The sequence below is a fragment of the Podarcis liolepis genome, assembly GCF_965112155.1.
Source record: "Podarcis liolepis genome assembly, chromosome: 5".
Lineage (NCBI taxonomy): Eukaryota > Metazoa > Chordata > Lepidosauria > Squamata > Lacertidae > Podarcis > Podarcis liolepis.
Genome location: NC_139556.1, coordinates 30576675 through 30592103, shown reverse-complemented (window position 1 = coordinate 30592103; position 15429 = coordinate 30576675). Strand labels below are relative to the sequence as shown.

At 41.8% G+C, this 15429-nt stretch overlaps 3 long non-coding RNA genes across 3 annotated transcripts in view; 2 read left to right on the top strand and 1 right to left on the bottom strand.

Moving 5' to 3' along the window:
- The window catches only part of LOC310706696, a 59490-nt gene extending 51617 nt beyond the window's left edge, over positions 1-7873 (top strand). Inside the window, exon 4 of the long non-coding RNA XR_014526077.1 lies at positions 7779-7873. This is a non-coding gene — a long non-coding RNA (uncharacterized lncRNA). The remainder of the gene's footprint in view (positions 1-7778) is intronic.
- Positions 1-13908, bottom strand: part of LOC310706646 — a 37420-nt gene extending 23512 nt beyond the window's left edge. The window contains exons 1-4 of the long non-coding RNA XR_014525996.1: positions 13031-13908; positions 7744-7965; positions 5409-5653; positions 86-197 (exon numbers count right to left, since the gene is read on the bottom strand). This is a non-coding gene — a long non-coding RNA (uncharacterized lncRNA). The remainder of the gene's footprint in view (positions 1-85; positions 198-5408; positions 5654-7743; positions 7966-13030) is intronic.
- Positions 1-15429, top strand: part of LOC310706671 — a 276435-nt gene that overhangs the window by 254106 nt on the left and 6900 nt on the right. The window lies entirely within an intron of this gene.

Genomic DNA, 15429 nt, shown 5'->3' with positions numbered 1-15429 from the left:
AAGGTCCAATGTGTTCAGTGGGGTTGGTTTCCTAGTAACTGTGATTAGGATGGCATTTTAAGACTGCAATTATGTGCATACTAACCTGAGAGTAAGTTCCATTTCAGTCACAGGACTTATTGTTGAGGAGACATGCATAGGGTTGGGCTGTAAATCTAATTCACTGTTTTTCGTCTTCTTAAACCTTTGAAGTAGCCCTGCATTAAAAAGAAAAAAATCAGATGACCATGATGATTTTGACTTGGAGATGATTTCCCCATTTTTGTTTGCATCTGCCCAGTGGTAAAATGATGTGACCATGTTCAATAAATGCTGTTGACACATTATGCTAAAAGCATAACCCTGATGAAAATAAAAAGCCTGAGAGAAAACCTCACTGTGTAAGTGAGCAATAGCATTGGGAAGTCATTCACATTATTGGGAATATGTTACTCCGTTCCTAACAAGAGATGCCAAGTCTTTTAAAAAACAAACAAACATGGGTGTTAGCCTGGCTAAAAGAAAGTTGCATGCAGCGATTACAAATTTTGCAGCCAGGCAGCCCATTGAGAGAAAGAGCCAGAATTACATGAAGAATATTTTCCTGTAGTTTATCTCTTACTGCCATCTGCAGGTCGTATACAAACATTGTTCATTTTCGCATTTTAGAGCATTTTTCTTTAGCTGTCCAGTGCTTCACATAATTATTTGAGGAGTGGGTGGGAATGGGATGGGGGGGGGGTCCTCCACTAATGCTAGCTGCTAGTTTTTAAAAATTGAGGTGTGTGTGTAATGGAAGCTCCTGACAAGCAGGTCCCCCAAGGCAACAGGGCACAATTAATTGGGCATTTCTTCTGCAGAGGACCCAAAAGAATACATTTAATTGGAGCTTCTTCAAGAAAACTTCCCAGTGGACCGTAGTCATAATTCTTACTGCGTTTCTGTGGTATTAGCCATAGCCCTCTGAGACCACTCCAAAATAAGTGATCTGAGGCTCAGAGCCAGAAACGCTCTCAGATGTGTATTACCATCAACATTCACTTAGAGCATGAACACTCCACTTCATGAACGCCTTACATCTTGCCTGCTGCCAATAAAAGAACCATTATCAGTCCCACAGTAAATAACTCTATTACTTGACAGGTTTTCATTTCATAACATGGCCCTCTGTTTTTAACCTATCTAAAGCTTGTAACTTTGCATGCTATTTTCTGCCTCATGTGCTTTCTTCAGCCCGTGCTGTAGATGTGGGCCTGATCCCAGACTCTCCAAGTGTCCCTATTTTCCAGGGACAGAAGCCGTCTCAGTTTCTGAATTGATTCCAGAATGTCCGGCTTTTCCTTCAGACACCCGTTTTCACTGGAGAAATGTTGGGAGGTTATGGAGTTATTCGAACCCCGAGCCATCTTAAAACAGCCCTGAATAGGGAAGTCTTTTAATGTTTAATGTTTTATTATGTTTTTATATATGTTGAAAGCCGCCCAGAGTGGCTGGGACAGTACAGTCAGATGGGTGGGTTACAACAACAACAACGGTAGAATAGGACATCAGATAAATATTGGAGGGTTTGTGATCCTAGTCTTATCACTTTCAGCAGTCTTGATTTCCCATAAATAATTCTGGGAGCTGTAGTTTGTTACAGGTGCTGAAAGTTTTGGGAAGACCCCATTCCCTTCCCAAAGCAACAATTCCCAGAGTTGTCTGTGAAGAGGGATTGGTTGTTAATTTGCTCTTGGAAGAAGGGTTTCCCAATGACTCATCATCCTTAACAAACTAGGGCTCCTGGAATTCTTTGCAGAAAGCCATGACTGTTGAAAGTGGTATCATAGCAATTTAAATGTGTGGTATGAATGTGGTCTTAGACTTGTCCAACAGTAATGCAGTAATGAAAGAGAAGATGTTTAGTTACAAGAAACGGAGTCAGTAGAAGGGCGGCCATCTCTAGATGATCACAGAACTCTTTTGATTTCAGCCATTATTCAATGCTTTTATCACAAGTGGAGAGGTGGTGAGAGAGAGAGAGAGAGAGAGAGAGAGAGAGAGAGAGAGAGAGAGAGAGAGAGAGGAGAGTGCTTGTTTGGTAACTTTAGAATATGAACATCTGCAGATGATAAAAGGCAAATGTTATGGTAGCACTGACATCAATTCTAAGGTAATAGCAGGTATGGAATTCTAATCACTGGAGTTTAACCCACAAAACAGCAGCAGAAGACAGCTAGAACCATCAACAGTGCATTTAGATTTTTCCATTGTGTATTCGTATTTTACAGTTTTTGTAAGAGAAAGTTAACCTTGCAAGTTGAAAGAGTAGTGGGTTTTTAGATATTTTCTGCCATCTAGAGCATTGAAATTGACACTGCATACATATTACTTGGGTGGGCAGTTCTCCTCCAAGCAGTCCTGAATTTTATGTTGTGATTGTGACAAGTGCTTTCAAATGAGTTTATTACGGCATCAGTGCTGCTTATGCATGCATGTTTTTCAAAGCATTCACATGGCACTGTTAGCATCAAAATGCCAGCCTGTATTTTTATTTTTTTAAAACATTTAATCCAGATTCACCCTACAACAGAAAATCCAAAAAGTAAATAACCCATTATACAGCCACAGTCATTGCTGGTGTGGATTTAGTGCATTTTTCTCTTTTTTTTATGGGTGGTTTTTCCACATATGTGATGACATTTTGGTCGTTAAGTATTTAATGCCATATATTGACTTCCTGTTCCTGACTTTTGTTCCTGGTGGCCCAAACAATTTGAAGAAGGGACTTCTCATTTGCGCTAACATTAACACAACCACATTTTCTATGGCAAGAGTTACAAAACAGTCACTATGCCCATTTTCCAATAGCAATTTAATGTAGCTCTTTGAATGCTTGTAAACAACGATTCTGCCACATTCTGAGGTAATGGTAAATGAATGCAATGACAAGCAAACAAATATTTATTTGCTGACTGAGACCCAAATCCCAATCAAGAAACTTTGGTGGTTGCATCCTATTCTAGCCTATCTCTTTGGCAATACTGGTTCAATTGCAACTTTTATCACCATTATAGCAAGCCCTCCAACAATTCTCCTCCAACATGAAAGAAGGAACATCCTATTTTTTATTATTATTATTATTATTATTATTATTATTATTATTATTATTATTATAGTAATAGTAATTATACCCCACCCATCTGGGTTGCCCCAGCCACTCTGGGTGGCTTTCAACATATATAAAAACATAATAAAACATTAAACATAAAAAACTTCCATATCCAGGGCTGCCTTCAAATGTCTTCTAAAGGTTGCAATTTATTTATCTCCTTGGCTCAGGGGTCACATAACTCCATATCTTCCTACATTTCTCCAATGAAAATAGGAACATCCTAAGGAAAAGCGGGACATTCCAAGATAAAATCAGAAACTATAATGGTTTCTGTAAATCCAGGACTGTCCCTGGAAAATAGGGATACTTGGATGGGCTGTTATAGTACTTTTCACAATACCAGTAACAGTAAATTTTGTTTTCCTTCTGGCTAAAAGTCCCAAGTCAGAGATCAGCATGGATTGGACTCATGACCTGACTGCAGATTCAGAAGCTAGCTATCTCTGTCACAAAGGAAACAAAGGCATTCAATTAAATATACAAGGAGGACTGCCTTGGTCGACAGCTCTGCATATCATTCAGATCCCACAGAGACAAGTGCAAATGAATGCATCATAACTCCTTGCCAATTCCACAGCCTTCCTAGCACTAATAAAACAGAATGATTCGACTCCTCCATAATAATATGACAGCAACAATCACAGATAACAATGGCCGTCAAAGTGAACCATTCACAGTGGGATCAGGTGCTAAACAGGGTTGTGTTATTGCCCCAACTCTATTCATTATTTTCATTGCCATGATCCTACACTTTGTCGAAGGGAAACTCCCACTGGAGTAGAAATCATATACTGAACAGATGGAAAGCTCTTCAATCTGAGCAGGCTGAAAGCAAAGAGCAAGGTTACCGTGACTACCGTCATAGAGCTTCAGTATGCTGATGACAACGTAGTGTGTGCATGCTCAGAGGATGACCTCCAAACCATCCTAAATATCTTTGCAGAAGCTTACGAAAATCTTGGCCTATTGCTCAACATCCAAAAACCCAAAGTGCTGCACCAACAAGCACAGAATAACCCTTCTGCAGAGCCACAAATCCAACTCAATGGTGTAACATTGGAAAATGTTGATCACTTCTCCTACCTGGGCAGTTATCTTTCCAAAAGGGCTGACATTGATGGCAAAATCCAGCATCGCCTGAGCTCTACAAGTGCGGCTTTTTCCTGATTGAAGTGCAGAGTGTTGAGGACCAGGACATTCACAAGGAAACCAAAATGCTTGTTTACAAAGCTATTGTACTACCAACCTTACTGTATGCTTGTGAAACATGGACCACTGATAAACACCATCTCCAACTCCTCAAAAGATTTCATCAACGCTGTCTCTGAAAAATTGCACACATCACTTGGGAAGACAGGCGAACTAATACCAGTGTACTGGAAGAAGCAAAGATCACCAATGTTGAAGCAATGATTCTTCAACATCAACATCACTGGACTGGTCATGTTGTACAGATGCCTGATTACCATCTTCCAAAACAACTACTCTATTCTGAACTTTAAAATGGAAAGCATAATGTTGCTGGTCAACAAAAGAGGTTTAAAGACTGTCCCAAGGCAATTTTTAAAAAAATATAGTATAAACACTATATAAAATACTATAAAATACTATAAAAATATAGTATAAACAAAATATAGTATAAAAATTGGGAAACACTTGCCTGCAAGCGCTCCAATTGGAGAACAACCTTACCAAAGGTGTCATGGGCTTTGATGACACTCAGACTCAGGACACAAAGGAGAAACGTGCTAGAAGGAATGCATGCTTGGCAAATCCACACCACTATCAACTCCCGCCTGAAAACCAATGTCCCCACTGTGGAAGGACGTGTGGATTCAGAACTGGCCTCCACAATCACTTACGGACTCATTGTTAAAACCGTGTTTATGGAAGACAATCTTACTTGCCTACAAGTGATCACCAAAGAAAAAGAAACAGAATAACAGCAAATAACTTTCTAGAGCACTCAACTGAACTATCAAGATTGCTTAAAGATCAGGCATTCCATTTCACTCTGCTCCCCGCACCATTGTCAAACCAAAACATAAACCAAAATTTAAGTTTACCATATAACACTTTATTCTAATGACCACCACCACTACTATTCTAATGACTTCTGAAAAGTTCCTCCCAATATGCCAGGTTTGCAGGTCTGTGGAGTATTTTACATGGGAGATCCCTTTATTTACAGTTTCAAATGGTACAGCCCAGGGTCAGACATGGGTCCTTTGCTCATCTGGCTTAGATTCTGGTTCCCCCATATTTCTTCACTTACATTTTATGCATCTAAGTTCACATTTTCACTGATTGCAGCTAGAAGTGCTTTCCATCACTACTAAGAACTGAACAAGAAGCAGGGGTGAGTGCTTCTCCAGGTGTAGGCCTACTCCTCACTCCGCGGTAGTGGCACGAGCGGTAGCAAATTCAGTCCAGAGAGTGATCCACATCAGGAAGCCAGGTCTCCAGCATGATTTGGCTTCTATGCCTCTTTGTGGCTAGCTTACATCTCAGGAGAGAACTCTGCCAACAAAAGAACTGATTGGTCCATGGCGAGTGAAAGTAGGTCTGTTCATTCTTCTATATAGCCCAGGGAAGACTCTTACAGAGCAGCTCTAGAATCTTTGCAGCTGCCAATAATTGTTCTCTGACATCATTATGACATAATGAAAAGACAATACCACCCAGGGTATCCCACAGTACCCTCTTCCCTGTCATCAGCTGGCACTGGAGATACCTAGACTCGTTGACACTGTAAAATGAATAGACACAATGACTAAACAGAGATGCTAGTGCTTCCTTCCTCTGACACAACATGATTTCTGCCATCACAAGCCAAAGTGTGATGGGCTCAGCTCTTGGGTGAACCTGGTACGGGTTGCTTCCTCAACCTTTGGTCAGCATGTAGAGGCACAGGACCTCTGTCTTCACACCACCACAGTCTTACCCATCAAACTAATGGGCCATCAGTTTGCATATAATAAGCATTAGTTCTGACAAAGATCTCATAGCACTCTGAATTACAGAGAAGTAGATATAAGATGAAGGATGCCACTTGTCTTTATGGAAATTTAAGAGAGAGAAAGAAATCCATCCATCATAAGACAATGTTGATAACTATAATTGCACATATGACCCATGAGCTGAACTAATGAAGAACAGTCCTTTGAGTAATGTCTTCAGCTTCATGGAAGCCATTTGTTATTTAATAGAGAATCAATCCCGATGACTGGCAAAATGGGTCCTCACTTTTTTTGGCTCAAGATTTTGATGAAGGAGTTATTAATGTGTTTGAGATGAGCTCAATTTTTTAAATTCTGCTGTCATTCATGTGCCGGACATAAAGTGCTGAGGTTATCTATCGGTACAAAACTTTTAATATTCTTATATCAATAAATTTATTCAGACAAAAATCTGAACTGGGCCAGAATAAATATACTCTGGGTGTGCCATTAGGGACCTTTCTATATGCACAGAGTGGCATGTACTGTCAAAACATTCAGCTATATGTGCAGCTATATGTAACTCTGCCCACAGTAATGACTCACAAACTGGCCTTTGTATTTGGAGTTCTAAGGCCATGCAGTGTAGAAGACAGTTGGCCTGTCAGACATGGACCCACCATTTGCTGGTACTTCAGCACAACCAGTGTGATCAACAGAGTGTCCCAACAGAACATCAGTTTTACTGCTGAGTGTCTGGGGAAACCCAGCCAGATGGGTGGGGTATAAATAATAAATTATTATTATTGTTATTCCAGTAGTCAGGCTTCTCCAGAGTTCCAAGTTAAGAAAACTCCTTCCCCACTCAGTTGAGATTAAAGTATAAAGTGTTTGTTCTTGTCTCAAGACACATGACAGATCTAAACACACTAACTTCAATAATAAATTTCTTCTGATCCAAGGGTGCCAACTTGAATAAAATATTTGGGGGGGTGGGCAGGTAAGCCCCATCCCGCATAATGGAGCTGGTGGTTCTGGAGAGGCCAGCGACTCCAGGGTGCCTTGTCATGCGGTGCCCCGGCTGATGTGCTCCACTTGTGGCAGCACCACCTGTCCTCATCAGGAAGAGGCAGAAGATGTGCACAGTGACACTAATCATCTCCTTTCTGACACTGTAATATACTGCCATATCACAAAGTTTAGTTGGCAATACAGTGGTACCTCGGGTTAAGAACTTAATTAATTCTGAAGGTCCGGTTCTTAACCTGAAACTGTTCTTAACCTGAGGTACCACTTTAGCTAATGGGGCCTCCTGCTGCCGCGCCCCACACAATTTCTGTTCTCATCCTGAAGCAAAGTTCTTAACCCGAGGTACTATTTCTGGGTTAGCGGAGCCTGTAACCTGAAGGGTCTGTAACCCGAGGTACCACTGTATATTATGATGTTGGAAAACAGGTATCGCCCAACCCTATTGGTGACATTAGTAGCCCCACCTGTGCCAGAGTCGCTGACCCGGCAATGGCAACTGCAGACTTGCAAAATGCTGAGGCATAATTTGCTGCCACTTCTTGGTATTTACAAGTGGGTGCTCCTCTCCTCCATCACCCAGCCACCATCACCATTGATTTGTGGTACCTGCGGCACCTGCCCTCGTTAGCTCCCTGAACTAACCTGTACAGTTTATCTATATCTGCTTGCCTTGACAGGTCTCTTCTGAGTATTCCTTTCCCAAGCCTGTTGTTGTTGTTTGCTTTGAATCCTGCTCAACCCTGTCTGATCTGAGTTTGCCTGGTGATAATGCTCCCCAAATGTCATCTTTCTTCAGATGATGCTAATCGAGTTTGCCTTCAAAGGATGTGCCGATATTGCTCCCCTGGTGCAAAGCTGCCATATCTGTTTGGAAGATGGCAAGTAATAAATATTACAGTCATTAAAAGGCTCCGCTATGCCCGACTCTATTTTCTAAAGGGTATGCTGAAGCTGTTACTTGGCAATCTGCCAAGAATGAGCTGAAATCTGCCTCTAACATAAATGTCCTCATGGGTTTCCACTGAAACATCGTAAAAGCAAAACAATAATCTCTCTGTGAATTCCTGTCTATGCTGCTGCTACTCAACACCCTCTTAGTAGGCCCAGATCCACCAAAACAATCAGGAGTTGGCAATCTAAGGCCCGCCAGATGTTGTTGGACTACAACTCCCATCATCCTTGGGGCAGCTTGGGGCAGATGAGAGTTGGAGTCCAGCAACACCTGGATAACTTCTGCTTGCTAGTTCCAGATCTAGATAAATCTAATAGGGGCTATTCATGGACACTAAGTGAAGTATGTGGTGATGTTAGCAATTGTTGTTGTTTTTGCAAAATTAGCATTATTTGTGGATTATATTTTATCCCCTTTCAGTTCTAAATTTTGCGTCCCATTTTGCAGAACACAGGATATGGTAGGTTAAAACAGCTCTGCGGAAGTGGCAGGGAACTGACGATACAAGATAAATTAGATAATGAATCACTAGCAGATCTTTGTGAATTTATCAAGGTGCCTAATACTGAAACAGACTGCAGGTCCATCTATCCCAGATTGTTTGTTCTGACTGGCAGAGGATGTCAGGCAAGGTCCCAGACCTGCAGCTCACAGATTCATTCAAGTACAAAGCACATGCCAGGAGTAAGCAACACGGTGACCTCTGGATGTTGTGGGATTGCAACTCCCATCTGCCCCAGAAATTATAGCTGTCAAGAATGACGAGAATCAGAGTCCAGGAGCCTCTGGAGGGCTTCCCCTGTACTGTATTGCTGATATGAGTCCTCCCTAGCTATTTATGTAGTCTATTTTCTATATTTCTTTGCTTACTTTCCCCCCAAACATACTCAGCATTCTAACCTACATCCCAGTTGCCGTCTAGTCTCTGCCCAAGTTGTCTGCCACGGGAAAGCCTACTATTCCTCTAAGCAATTGGTTCCATTGTGAAGGTGGTCTTAATAAGTTTCTTCTAATGCTCAGCCATTAAATCTAATCCTTCTCCCTGAGACAGCAGAGAATAGTTTTCCCCTCTTCTATGCTATAGGTCAGGGCTGCCCAACTGTCAAGAGACTGCGATCTACAACCACTATAAAAAAAACTGGCAGTGATCTACCCATTGGATTGACCAGAGTTGTTGAGCGTCATTATTTTTTTGGGGGGGAGCAATCGACCAGTAGATCGTGATCGACCTTTGAAGAGTGCTTTCATTCCTCCTCCCCTCAATCTTCTCCAGCCTTAACTTTTCCTCAAAAGACTTTGTGTTTTTTTTTATTGTTCTTAAGGTGCCACACCCATCACTAGATACAGTCTTCCAGACGAGGTCTGACAAGCGCAGAATTAAGTGGGTTTTTGACTTCGTGTGTCTTGGAAACCATGGTTCTAGTGTAACGCAACCTAAAATTGTATTAGACTTTATTGTAGCAGCATCACACTGCAAACTCATGTTTCAGGTTGTGTGCAAGTACAGCCCTAACATCCTTTTCACATGTACTACTGCCAATTAATGTGTCTTCATCTTGCGACCTTGTTTATTATCCTCCATTCTGCCCTTCCTAGGTGTGTACTGGGATATCAGAGGTCCAAAAGCAAGCTAATGCTCCATTTTCTAGGTTAAGTGAAGTCTCTTTGTTCCTTCAATGTGCTCCTCAGAGAACTTATGAAAACTCTCTGGTTTTATTTAAGGAATTAAGACTGATTAACTATCCAAAATCCTCCTGCATTAGTTTTCAAACAGTGTTCCAGGGACCCTCAGGGTTCTGGTGTAACCTTTTAAGGTTCTTCAATGAGAAGATCAGGACCAGCAAATGGACTTCCCTTACATAACAGCTTGATTATCAGTACTCCCATTTAACCCTGGCTAATATATTTTTTGTTCTGGGTGTCCATTACCTCAAGTTACAATTTCCTTTTGATTCTCCTGATAGATGCCAATGATTTGTTTTGTATTGGTTTGTTTTGCTTTGTTATGGCCAGGATCCAAAGGATCACGCTCCTTTCTCCACATGGGCAACAGTTCAGGGCTTTCAGGGGGACTGGGACAGAGTCAAGACACTCCTGAAAACAGAACCTTTCAGAGTGCCATTGATGTAGCACAAGAGGCTGCAGCTGGTAAGGGAAAATTCGTTAACCCCCTACGCTTGTATGGAAGTGATTTCCACTCCATGCATGGATCTTTGGACTTCAGCCTATGCATCTCTCACCTCATCCTATGCTCAGTATGGCTTACATAACACAATGTGATCAAATGTCAAGGCATTTAGTATTAAGTCTACTCCATTTAACACAATGTTGAGGACCCATTTAGTAGATAGCATGTCTGACTTGGGCAAGGGAGATCCAGATTTAAAATCTCACTCAGCTATGAAGTTCACTAAGTGACTTTGGGCTGCCATGATACTTTAGCCTCCTCCCATGTCAAGGAATTGTTTTGAGGACAAAAGGGAGCAGGGACCACGACTGTCACCAGTGGCTCCTTGGAGAAAGGGAATGGAATAAATAAATAACACATTTGCTTAGCAACTCTAAATGACTGCACTCACACCAAATTCTGAAAGGTACCTCCCCCAGATTTCAATTATTTAGCTTAATATTTTAGAAATGCGATCAAATACTGCTTTAATCAAAGTTATAGAACTGTCTCAAACAGTTGATCACTGCTGTCAATTTCCTGTCAAATTTGGAATGGGATTCCGTTCTCCTAAGCAACCAGCAACCAATTTACAACGCAGAACAGAACAGCTTAATCAATTACACAAGTAATTAGCTTCATTGCATTTTTTATGTTATGATATATCAATTTTCATGCTTCCTGGATTCATCTATTTCAGGATTCCAATTTGTAAGTTCTACAAACTTGATTAACTACAAAATGCTTGGCTTCATAGTGGTACATTATTGTAAATAAAAGGTGGTTTGCTCACTTGGGAAGCAATTTTAAAATGATAAGGACTTGATGATGTATGGCCTATAAGCTGCTAAAAGATAATTGCATATAGTCAGCTGTTTGTAAATTCAACATTATTTAATTACACGTAATTAGATTCTTTGTAAATGTAACATTGATAGTTGAATGTTGTCCTATTAAACTGATTGAAAGCACCTGCAATGTGTAATTAGCTTTTCCAACACCAAACGTTTACATACATACATATATATCCACACACACACAAAATCCATGTCAATTATATTACCTTCCTAGCTGATTGCTAATATGTTTGATAATTTAAAAGTACATTTATAAGTATGTATATGAACTACATTCATGAAAGGAGAGGCAATGATGAACTGGAAAGTATATGTAGGGGAAGAGTTGCTCTTTTTAAATTGGCCTGGAGGTTTCCAAGAGCAGTGCCTTCGATGGACCAGCACCATCAAGCTTTGGTACTTTATTATTGGTGGCCACGACAATCTTGGAGCTTCCTTTTAGAAATCAGAAACAGCACATGGCCTGTCTAACTGAACAAGTACTCAGTGATCAGGGAGTCTAGAGGGTTATATTTTGGCTCATGTAGTTCAGCACGCTGTTTCAACAGTGGCTATCCCAACACCTCTGAGAAAACTTCCAAGCAGCACACAAGGGCAATATCCATCTGCTGCTAGTATCCTCAGCAACATGTATGCCACATCTGAACCTGCAGATAGTGTGCGGGTATGTCTTATGTTTTGTGCTTGGGTTGGGGGGAGTGACCTCTGCTGGTGTCAGAATGTAACAGTCAAAGTTCAAGGCCTTGTGCTGTGACAGGTTGTGAAAGGGAGATCATGTAATCACAGAATTATAGAGTTGGAAGGGACCGAAAGAGAGACATCAAGCCAAAATTCCTACAATGCAAGAATCACAACTAAAGAATCCATGACAGATGGTCATTCAACCTCTGCTTAGAAACCTCCAATATGGAGGGTCTACCACCTTCCAAGGGAGTCCATTCCCCTGGCAAACAGCTTCTTACCGTCAGAAAGTTCTTTCTGAAGTTGGAATCTCCTTTCTCATACTGTATTTTTTGCTCTATAAGACTCACTTTTTCCCTCCTAAAAAGTAAGGGGAAATGTGTGTGCGTCTAATGGAGCGAATGCAGGCTGCACAGCTATCCCAGAAGCCAGAACAGCAAGAGGGATTGCTGCTTTCACTGCGTAACAATCCCTCTTGCTGTTCTGGCTTCTGTGATTCAGAATATATTTTTTCTTGTTTTCTTCCTCCAAAAACTAGGTGCGTCTTGTGGTCTGGTGCGTCTTATAGAGCGAAAAATACAGTAATTTGAATCCATTGGCATGAAGAAGCAGGAAACAAGCTTTCCATCTTCCATGTAAAAGGACCCCTGGATGGTTAGGTCCAGTCAAAGGCGACTATGGGGTTGCGGCACTCATCTCGCTTTCAGGCTGAGGGAGCCAGCGTTTGTCCACAGACAGCTTTCTGGGTCATGTGGCCAGCATGAAACTAGGGACATCCTACCATACCCCTCCAACTTTTCTCCGATAAAAATAGGGACATCCTAGGGAAAAGCAGGACATTCTGGGATGAAATCAGAAACTGGGACAGCTTCTCTATATCACGGATGTCGCTGGAAAATAGGGACACTTGGAGGGGCTGCTGTACCAGCATTGCATTGCTGGCTTTGGAGCGGATTCCCTGAAAGAGCTTGCAAGATCTTACCCAAATCTCATGAGATCTTTTGCTCTCCTTGATATCTTGCAAGACTTTGATGAAATCCCGCAAGATCTTGCAGGAAATCAGCACCTACACTGGCACCACTTCTCTGGCAGAGGTGGGGGCACGAAAAGAGGCACTCATGAGGGTGCTCTTGTAAGAAAAACATTGGAACCTAATTTGAATAGTAGACTGCTTGGTATCTAGTGGGACATTCAGTTTGCTGAATGTGCCAACCCTGACCAAGTGTAAATGTAAATTAATGTAAATTTTAATCGCAACAAATGTGCACTCACCAAAGATACAGTTTTGCCTGCACAAGGTTTTGAAAATAATGGAATCTCTGTGCTGGATACCAGTCAAGAAAGAGTGAATATGGTCAAGAAGAATTCAAGTGCAACCTGTGTTCATCTGTGGCACCAAAAGGCTTGGACATAGAGACTTCAGGATTATAGCAGACCTGCCAAAGAAAGGTTTGGTGAGAGTAATGGAAATTAAACCTTGTAAAGTTGACCTGAATAGTGGGGAAGGGAACAAGACCTTCTATCTCGAAGCAAAACCAGGAAAAAAATGCTGAATGTTTATATAAAAAAGTTTTGACAATTTACATGCTAAATTAATATTAATTCAAATTAGGCACATTGAGAAGGGGATTGTAAGAAAAACATTAGGGCCTAATTTGAATAGTAGAGTGCTTGGTATCTGGTGGGCGGGGCTTGTATGCTTTGCTCTGGAATCAGCCCCTCCCTTCAGTGTGTGTTCAGTTCTGTTCAGTTAGTTAAGAATGTCCATTAAGAGGGACCAACTGTCTCTTCTTGTTTCTTGCGTCAGACTTGCCTCCTGTTGCTGTACAGTGGTACCTCTGGTTACGAACTTAATTCGTTCCAGGGGTCTGTTCTTAACCTGAAACCGTTCTTAACCTGGTACCACTTTAGCTAATGGGGCCTCCTGCTGCCTCTGCACCGCGATTTCTGTTCTCATCCTAAGGTAAAGTTCTTAACCCGATGTACTACTTCTGGATTAGCGTAGTCTGTAACCTGAAGTGTTTGTAACCCGAGGTACCACTGTATTTAGTTTCTCTCATGATGTTATTTTGTTACAATTTTCTGTATTATTAAAGCTTAGTTTACATTTACGTGAGCCACTTATTTTTCTCAAAGAAAAATTTATGGGTGGGCTGGCCATGCCTGAGGTCATTATGGGCATGCACACTGTTATCTGCTTACCTGTAAGCACACACCTTTAGTTAAAATAACATAAAATTCTCAATCTACCAGCTTTGCACAAAACAGCAGCCATATGTATGTTTGTGTTTGTGTTTGTGTTGCTCCAAGCCAGGAAACCTGAGATCCATGGGTATTTCTTCCCATGTGCACATACACCTTTTGTGATTTACCATGCTTGCACAAAAAAGCAGTCCAAACATAAAAATAAGTGATGCCTCACTCCAAACTAGCTAAGGATTTGGAGTTGTTCACATGAAAGGCTGCCTGTTGCTTCCTTTCCATGCCCTTTCCTCCCCATCTCCTCTACCCATGGGCGTAGCCAAGGGAGGGCAGGGGGGTCCACAAATCTTGTGGGAAAGGGCAGATTGCAGCCTTTTCCCACAAGAGAGACGGCACCCAGCAAAACATCACCACTGGCAGGGATTTTTTCATTGGAGACCCTGGGCGGAGTAGTAGGGGCAATCTCATCCTTTATTTCCACACTGTGGCTCCAGACCAAATCATCTGTCATGAGAGCTACGGCCTAGCCAGGACGGCTTTCCTGTTATACTTTCTGGGCTTGACGAGGCATGTGATCCCCACCTATCCTGAGTCTACTCCAGTTGAGGAATCACACACCCACTCCCCAAACTAGCGAGCTCCACCTAGGCTGTGGGTCCTTGCCTGCCCTCCCTCAGAATTGCCTGCCCTCAGATTGTTTGATCCATTTTGTAGGTACTCTCTTGACGGCAGAGTACATGATTTCACCTTTTTGAATGTTTGAGATACCATAGTTGTTTATCAGCCTAAACAAGAGGTTCCAGTGATTCCAACAGCTTACTGCAGGGAGGGCTAACCCTTTTCAGACCAAGTGCAACAATGACCCATGGTCAACCCCCTGGAGACTGCATATTGAACTAGCATGGATGCTATAAAGTCCAGGCTGCCTTCCAATAGTCCAGGCATTGCCAAACCTGGCCCTCCAGCTGTTTGGGGACTACAACTCCCATCATCCCTGACCACTGGTCCTGTTAGCTAGGGGTGATGGGAGTTGTAGTCCCCAAACAGCTGGAGGGCCAAGTTTGGCCATGCCTGCAATAGTCCATGCCCTAGCCATCCCTGGTTTAGTGTTTCTAATAAAGATCAATGCTAAGGAAAATTAAGAATAATGGGATTTCACCCAAAAATATATGCAGGCTCTACAAACGTGTGTAGACCATGCGATACCAAGGAGGCTTGGCTGTGTTCTTGACTTAAATAACTGCAGCAATGTGTATTTGAGATGGAAAAGCATCGCTGCAAGAATTCAAACCACAGAAAGGTGCCAACTATTATGAGACACCTCTGAAGTCAAAATCACAAGGTCATTCAATCTAGCAAAATTGGTGAGCTACATACTTCATGTTTCAGGGTAAGTCAGCCTACTGATTCTTCTCTATTGTCCGGAGGCTACTTCTGTTTCTGCCAGTAATGCTTTACATGGTATCCTG